We start from the raw sequence: 9,531 nt of genomic DNA on the forward strand, positions 1-9,531 counted from the left end.
TAAAGCCTGAAGAAAATCTATTCTTTTCTCAAGATCTTGTTTGAACAATTTACATCGGAGAACCACTGCTTCGTGGGTATGGGGCCTATCAAGTGGAGATAATGTGTTCTGTGCCGGGTAATTTGGCTCTCTTCCCTTCTTTCCACTTTAACCGTGAATCTACATCTTTGACTGTTTTGCATTTGCAAACATTTCTGAATATTCTGTTGTATTTATCTGTTGTACTATCGATTAAACTTAATCGTATATAACTCAAAAATAATATTAATCGCCTATTGCGCTTATATTGATTAGAAAAAGGACCAGCACTCAAATAAGAATAAAATATTTATCTACTTGCTAGTAATATACTAGTTATAAAATCAAGCTTAATAGTGAGTAATCGCTGAAACTATTTAACGCTCACCATATACGTAAAGTCAGAAGTCACCGATTAATGTTTATCACATGGCAAGATAATGAAGCTTAATGAGGGTCTGCAGGCGTCATTACGAAACACTCGACATGCGCGCGTGCCAAACCGGTTTCAATCTCCTTTTTTCTGAAGCTCGTCTTCTCTTTCACTGCCATGATTCATGAGATCCCTCTTGGCTGCCCAACAGCCTGTAACATTGCCACCTTATGTCAATGACACAACTTCGGGGTATGAGAAGCTATTTAGAAATGCCTTTTGCTCCGTTATGCCTCGGTTCTTAAAAAAAAGATTGTTTCAATTTGCAAAAACGAAATGTTTTGCAAGATTACTCTGTTGCAGTTGAGTCATTATTTTTTAATAGATAACAATAAAGTCTTGTAGAAGAAAGTTTTTTTATGTTTTATAAAAATTTTTATTTTTTTTTTTTTTTTGTAACAAGTTGATTTATTTAATAGAATTATCGATGGCATTGATATAGAAAAGATATATATATGAAATAGTAAATATAGATTTTATGCGTAGACACTTCTCAAACATTCTAATCCAATAGCAAGCGGTATCGACGTTCCTAAATGTCTCCATGATGTCAAATGAACATCATCGCATTGGCCAAATCCAATTATCAGTTGGAAGGGTCGTACGATTCTCAATTGCTACAATGTGCATAGATATACAGATATCCTGCATTAGTCAACTTATCTTTTAAGCCTATTATATGGCTATGATAATATTTTGATTCTGGTTTTTTTGTTTGTTCCACATGGAACTCGTCCCTACATATGTTGTTGGAGGCGCGTAAAGAGACGCGTTTGCGGATGAAACTGTCAACCACATTTTCGATTTAGCTCAATAGCTGGCGTATCAATAATTAAGAAAATTTTTTACTGAGACATTTAAGTTTGAATATGCAGAAAGAAATATTGTATAATTGATAAAAAAGACTGAGAACTAATAAGAAATACAAATATATATAAAAATATAAAAATTTAAAATATTTCGATTGAAGCAATTTATTCAAGATTCATTTTCTTATTACTTATTTTATATACATAACACATAATTTTCTTCATTAATGCAATTATACAAATATTACTTCTGCAAAATTAAAACGATAATAAATGTCATTAAGATTTTCGCAATAATTTTAAGAATATAAAGTATTACTGTTTAATTTTTTTCTATTGTGAATGTAAGGCAAAAACAGCTACACGCATGGCAAGGGTCGATGATTCTGCAAAATCTAAAATAGACGGGCGTGTTGCCGTAGCGAACCGCACTTGTCCCACCGTAATAGTATCCGGAGGTGCACCCTACAGCCATCGAAGCATCAAGGCAAGGTACTACCAGTACGCAATGGTACATCATGGGTCGGCAAGAAGGGTCCTGCCGAAGAGACCTCGACATATGTGACGCTCATGTGGGGTGGCATCCCTCAGGCTCGCGAATTCGGAACATGTGCGCGGGATAGAAGTGTCCAGAATTCTATGATAGAGTTTGTTTGCACTTGCACTTGCGACTCGTGAAGTGGTCTTCTGATTATTTTCGTTTATATTAAATCGAGACGTACCCTCACCTGTCAACCATTTTAATTGTAAGCATTCGTAAAGACGAGAGATTGAATTCGGTTGACAAATGAAAAGGAATGAGAGCTCTTCTGTAATACTTTTTTGTGATATTATTTAAACATTTTGCTGCTTAAAGTGATTATTTTATTTTACAGTTTCTAATGTAATTATCTATTTACCTATTATAAAATAAGAAGATAAAATAACTGCGCGTATTGCTAAACGTTTCAAATTTTAGATGCATAATTAACAATCTTGGAAAATATCTTTTAAGTTTGCAGAAACTCTGTCGGGATCGCGAATTTCACAAAAAGACGGCGTTAAAAACCACACATTTCATCCGCATTGTATTTGCCCATGCTGTCTCGCGTTCAGCATTTGGTATGACAATACCGCTGATCAGCGCATTGATGCATGATTATAATGATAATGCCGCCTCCTGTTTCTCAGGGGGGTGAGCGCGGGTGCGCGCGCGGCAACCCCTAAGGGGCGCTCGAGTTTTTCGGGTAAAGTTTTTCCTACGCAGATGCGCCACCGGACGGGGCTATTTATTAGCACGGCCATCCTGTCCGTGCACTCCCATTCAAAAGGGCCGGACAACAGGTTGCCGCGTCAACGTCATTAGCTGTTGCGTTTTTGTTCCTTGCCCGTTGGGGGTTTACCTCTATGCCGATAAGAGACACGTTGGTCGTTAATCCTTTTCTCGACAAGATAAGCTGTAAGGCGTGATTTCCAACCGTGGAACAAATTTTCAGACAGACCCGCAAGACTTTTATTACACTTTCATTCCGCGTAGAAAATTGCTCACGTCATGAAATCGCATCCAACGTAAGATTAATGAAAAATAAGAATTGCCTGTATTGCAGAAATTTTTTATATCTTAGGAAAACTTCCGTATACTATAGGCGAAACTTGGAGAGATCGCTTCATGATTTATTCCGTAGGCTCGCATGGTCATAGTAGCCGTAACCACTACTAAACTCCGTCTACCCGAATCGAGGACGCGTCTGTTTCCATAAACCAAATTATTTTTATATCCAGGGATATCTACGTTCTCCTGAATTAGTGATAAGCAAGGACGGCTACTCGATATGTCGCTGACCGCTCATACAACCCCTATGATATATCTAGCTGATGAAACCTAGTGAATCGCAATAGCGATTTCTCCGTCGGTTGTCCATAATACGAGGGATTTGTTTTCACTTTTCAGTCCCACAACAAATTACGCTTCTCACATTAAGTAATGCTGACGCATCTTGGCAAAAGTTCGTATGGGTGTGAGGAAGAAAAAAATTATACAAGTTTTTCTTTTCTTCTAAATATTATTCAAAATTTTGTTCAAATTATTTCACATAATTGTTGCAGGTAATTGTTAACTTTGCAAAAGTTTCCGCACACATCGTAAAGCTTATGTCTCATTGGAGATTCTACGAGAGGGCAATCAACATCACCGCTAAGTACTACGAATTACCGCCGACCCTGTATATCGTCGGTTTCATCGGTGATTCGCGGGAGGGTCGACAATGTTCATGCGCGCGGTCGTTAGTCGATCGTTTTGGGGATGGACATGGGAAATTCGGCCAGTTAACCAAAGTGTAACGATGCATCCAAGTCGAGAAATCGTTCCGGCGAGAGGCGATAGCGCGGTTCGTGGAGGGTGCGCCGTCGAAGATAGGATACCCTCGAGAGCTGTAGGAGTACACGACTTCGACCTGTGCGTGCTCAAAGGTTACCGTATCCGAAAATGTAACTTATTTTGCGGAGACTACCTATTGGAATAATTTTTCGTTGCATCTAAAGTTCTCTTTTTTTCTTAAATGAGAAGCAAATTTTTAATAACATTATTTAAATATGAACTGAAAATATACGTTGCTATTATTACAATACAATTATGCATTAATTATGATATAAAATGCATATATGCTTTCATATATGTTTCAGGTTATTTTAAATTTAGTCATATTACAAAAAATTTATACTTTTTCAAAAAGCTGTTGCGTAAAGACTTTACGCTTTATAAAAAGGAAACTAATTTTATAAAAAATCTGCAATATATATATAACAATAGTAATTATTAAGAAAGAAAATTGTTATATTTATGAACTTATTACATCACATATTACTGTGAATTGGGAGCGATATCGGCTCAATTCTCATTATTAGAGTAGGAATGGCCGTATGTTTCCGTTAATTAATTTCGACACGCTACGTGCGCCTCGATTTCCCGCTAATGACTTAAATAGATTACCAGCTAATATCCGCGGACGGCTACCACTCTGATCTGTAGGATTGGCTTGCGTGCACGCGTGCATCGCATAAACTTTTCAGACCTGTGCGTCAGTCTATAGAGGGAGAAAATTTTGCGGGAGACACGGAGGCTATGCTGCCAAACGTAGCTAAGCCACGCACGAAGTGGACAAGGAGAACGGGACGAATTCGCGGAAAGGAGAATGAGGAGGAAACGTAGAAGCGAAAAACGGAGGTTGCCAGCGTCGTCGACGGGACGTGTATTCGCTGGATTGCGGCCTCGTTCGAGAATTCTCGTGGGAAGCTGCCATCTTGTTCTTCCTACGTAGGTATCCGCTGCCCGCCAGCTTCCTCGATGTCCTGCCACCCCTTTGCATAAACTTAGGAACGGACGATGACATCAGGGGGCAAAGGCATTCGTGTCCTGGCCATTTTATCGATTTGTTATATGCATCGTAGAAAGCGAATTTAATGAAACGCCGGATTATACTACGCCCCCAAAGATGTTTTTGAGAGAAAATATATACTTTTTTTTTGTTTATTATATATATTATTTTTTGTTTATTATATATTAAATTTTCAAGGTGCAATGACGGATATAGTCGGTTGAAAAATATATTTATGTTCTTCTCATGTTAATAAGATTAATAATGTAAACCAATTCTTATTTCTTAATAAGAAAATACAATTGCACGTAGCAAACAAATACATCGCAGTAAGAAAGAAAAAAAAAAAAGAGAAAATCGATCATTATAAATAATGCGATGCATGAGTTTGTCCTATTTTTCCACAGCGAAGAATTGCAACAACCAAATTATGTTTATTGTATACACGATATTTTATGTATAAGGGTAAATGAGGTTCTTTCCGTTCATTGCGCCATACAATGTATACATTTTATCGGCTTTAATTGGATGCTATCGCATATATATTCCCAGTTAATTAATACGAAAAATTGGCAATGTTAATAACGCATGCATTACCTGTTTGGTACGGTCTGTTGCATCGACACACGGACCGATGCACCGCGTAGGGTCACTTGACCCGGGGTTCATATAGAGTGGGTGATATTAGCGTATTTTGTTGTAATTACCGAGCACAGTCATTCACTCTAACTATGCGCTGCGATTCTCATCCGAAGGCTTTATCATACGGACAAATTTTCGCCCCTCCACTTTGAAACATTTATCGCGTCACTGCAACGAAATTTATGATTATTGTGGCGGTTTTTGGCAATTTTTCGTTACACAGGCGAAAACTTTTATTCCCGCGATAACACTCTCTTTTCATGATATTCGTTTCGGCTTCACGGCCAGTTAACCGATACTCGAATCAACGCGATTCGATTAAACTGCGCAGAATCACTTCTTTCATTTGAGAACCCCGCCGAGAGCAGATAAATAACGAATTGAAAATCAATGGTATTACGAGATTATGCGTTTATTGGTAAAGAGCTAGCAGAGTTACCGATGCCCAGAGCAGTAATATCGAGTAATTGCGTAAACGCACCCGTATCCCACTGCGTAACCTCTCCCTCCCTAACAAAATCTCGCGAATGCATCCACCCTTTTGCGTGCTCGGTTATCCATGCTGCTAACGATGGTGTTTAAAATAATTATTGCAACTCATTTTTTTTGCCACACTTCCAATGACTGCTTATTATCGAATATTGATTTAAAAGAAATGGCACAAAATAAATTTAAATAGATTTAAATATTCTTAATTGGATATAATTAGAATATTAAATAAATATATGTTATTTGTATACACATTTATTAGAGCGTTATAATCAGATGTATATATAAAAAATATAAAATTCTTTATTATTAAAATTATAGATTATTTTATGTTCTATCAATATCATCAAATCATCGTTTATAAAATGACAATTATTATTGTGCGCTATAAATTATGTAGGAGCAGAAATGTAATATCTTATTGTTAGTGCAGGCCTAATCTTAATGAAACTATCATTTCCTATGGCGAAGATACGCGTGTCAGGATCTTGTTCAACGGTGTCCTCGCAATATTAGCCGCAGCAGGATGTGTGTATTTCGCACATTAACGTGTTTGCAGAGGACTGATTCTGAACCCAGGCGCGACACATTGCGTGCAATATCCATTGTTTGTTTCACGCTGGCTTGATTCGGCCAGTCACGCTTCCATGTTTTCTCTGTAAATCCATTATTATACCGGCGGCCTTCGAAATGTCACGTTAATATTGCTGTCATTTATTTAAAATTATTCATTTATTCCGCGTGGTTATATTCTTGATATAAATTTCTCCTAGTGTTAAATGTATATTGTTTTGTCTTTATCAAACACATATTAAACATCTCTTTTATATCATAAGAAAAATCGATTAGTTTTTACATAACGATATCACTTATATTTGTAGCGGCATAATTGTAAGATAAATGTTAACGAAGAGCTAGATGATAAACTATTATATCCGTGCTGTTAAATCTGTAATTGCATAATCTCGTTTGCGGCTTAATTATACGCTTAGGAAAAAGGGTGAAATCAGTGGCAAGGGTAGAAACGTCGGCTGATCGTCGCTGCTTCGTTCGACGGATAGTGGTAATTCCGTCACATCGTAAAGGTTGCTTTTTATCGTTCCTGTGCTGTACATCCATCCAAGATCCTTCGGTTCTAGCTAGACGCGCAGGTATTCTGTGTTTTCTCGCGTATCCTCGCGTTCACTTTTACCAGCCCGCGTCTTACACGCGCCGCTTGATTGTTCAGGTTTTATTATCACTCGGTGCTCCCTGAGTCCTCGTTCATCCGAACTATGTACATCACCCGCAACGGAAACGACTTGCTATCGTCGAACACGATGCCAAAAGTTAATTGACCGGCGGTTTATCTTTTTTTTTTTCACAGTATCCATGTACTGTATCTTCGACATTGGCAATCTAAAAATAAAATTAAAAAAATATTAATATAATGGACTTTATGCACTGAATAATATTTTATTGCTTTAAAAATATTTTTTAAGTATCTTTGATAATTTTTTGAGCATTTTCAAAAAATAATTTTATCAAGAAAAATATCTTTGTTGGAAAAATTATGTATTCTTGCGCATATCTTTTATTTGATTAAAAATTTACATTGTGCAGGATTGTAAGGTACATATTTATGAACGTGCGACATCGCACGTTTGCATCGCGGATGCATACGCACGCCATTTTCGCCCTATAGCAAATGGAATTAGCGGACGGTTTAGTTCGGCGGAATCGCGAAATAGAGGTTGCATTTTTACGGTCATATTAATACAGCCGGAAACGTACTATGATCGGGCTTGTAATGCAGCCCTGGGGGCCCGTGTGATATGATACATTTGCTTCGCGTACAGGACAGCGAGCGAGCGAGCGAGCGCGTCGGAAGAGGAGAGAACGAATGGTTGGCAAAGAGGGGTAAAACGAGAGGGATCGAGAGGAATGGAACAGTGGTGTGCCTCGCGTACAAGCGTGCTTGCATTTCATAACAAGATACAAACACGCGAGCAACAGCGTTACGGGAGTATTCGCCGATAGTACTTGTCTCTATCTATCGAGGTGGTATTCAACCAATTATGTCTGTTCATTGTCAAACGCCTAGTATGTTTGCGTACCTGCAGTGTCAGAGCTTGCTACGTTAACAATATTGCCGTCCATTTCGAAAGATTTAGTTACACATGTTGGGATACTGTTTTGATATAGTTACGTATCTCACAAAAATAATTAAAAATATAATTAAATATGACAAATAATATAAATTTAATTAATTTTTTTTGTCATTAAAATAACATACTATTATATATGAAACAAGTCTTACTTTCTGAAGATATATCAATTTTTTAATTCTGGGCTTGTTTATCACTTTTGCAAATGCCTGTCAAACAATCTTCGATTCGAATCATGGTATAGGCAATATAACGCGGTGCTGGTGTTTTCAAACAAACATACAATCGGATCAATTACAGAAATTGTTCACTGAACGTTTCTTCCGCCAGGTGCTACATTTAATGTCGCGCTCGAGAGGAGTACAATGGCCGTGCGATCGAGTTGGCCAGAACAATAGTACTTGATGCGAAGGCAACGAGATGTCACCGACCATGAATTAGCGCCGCGGTCAAACTCGATCAGAGGGGTTCAAGGGTACCGAAAAGGGTTTCGGAAAGGGGTGACAGGGCGGAGAAACGGAATTCTTTTTGCGCGGTCGGCTGCAAATGCATTCTTTGAAACACATGGTATGCAGCTCGTGATATCGCGCAGTTCGACTCAAGATTTATGTGCTGTCAAACTGGCATTATGACTGCTCGGCGACGAGTACATCAAAGTGGTAAATCATTCTTCTCGGAAGCAGCTAAAAGCAACCTGAGACATCTGACAAGGGTTTTCTGCCAGAAATATGATGAACCATAAAGTTCGTTCTCTAATTATGCGTGCTGACTAGTGTAAAAGTCACTTTGGTCAATACAAAATTAGAGCTGTCATTATTCAATTTTAATTGAAATTAATGCGTAGCATAATAGATTTTGATCAGGTCAATACAAAATTTCTATTAATATAAAAATTTTAAATTTAATTATAGAAATAGAATTAATCAAAGATTTTTAAAAATTTATATACTTTTATAATGACATATATAGAAAAATTAAATATTGTATATCTCATTTAAGTCATTGATGGTTATATAGAAAGAAAATTTAGCCATATTTATTCCAATGCTCTAATACAAATTATTAAATAATAAACAAGGTATAAAAGACAAATTTAATTTTCTATCTTTCTCTTTACTTTTCTATAAATATATTTTTAATTTATATATAATATTTTAAATATTTCTGATATATTTATTTTGTGAAATATTTCGGACATATTTCATACTAATGTTTTTCGAAAAAAGATGAATCTCGGAAAATCTGCACTTTTCGCTGACGGGCGGTTACCCGAATACCAGGAAAATAGCTATCCGCAGACGAGCACATGGCCAATGGTTACGGTGAGTGAATACGGCACCCTCTGTTTGGATTATGGACTCGTAGCTGCGTTGGTGTCTATAAACACAGAGAAGCGGGAGAGAAGAGGAATGGTACGTAGAGACACAAGCTCTGCGACCGCTATGACAGATTGAGAGAGAAAGAAAGAGAGAGACAGAGAGGCATTATCCTTTGGTGACCAACGAGGCGTTTCGACGCCTATACCCCATACAGAGGACAAAGGCTCTTTCCCTCGTTCTCTCGACTGTGTGTGTCGTATCTCTCTTATTCTGTAGCGCATTACCTCAATACTACGCGAGGTGGACGTCTTTATCATTTAT

This window comes from Cataglyphis hispanica, chromosome 6 (genome assembly GCF_021464435.1).
Source record: "Cataglyphis hispanica isolate Lineage 1 chromosome 6, ULB_Chis1_1.0, whole genome shotgun sequence".
In the NCBI taxonomy this organism is placed as follows: Eukaryota; Metazoa; Arthropoda; class Insecta; order Hymenoptera; family Formicidae; genus Cataglyphis; species Cataglyphis hispanica.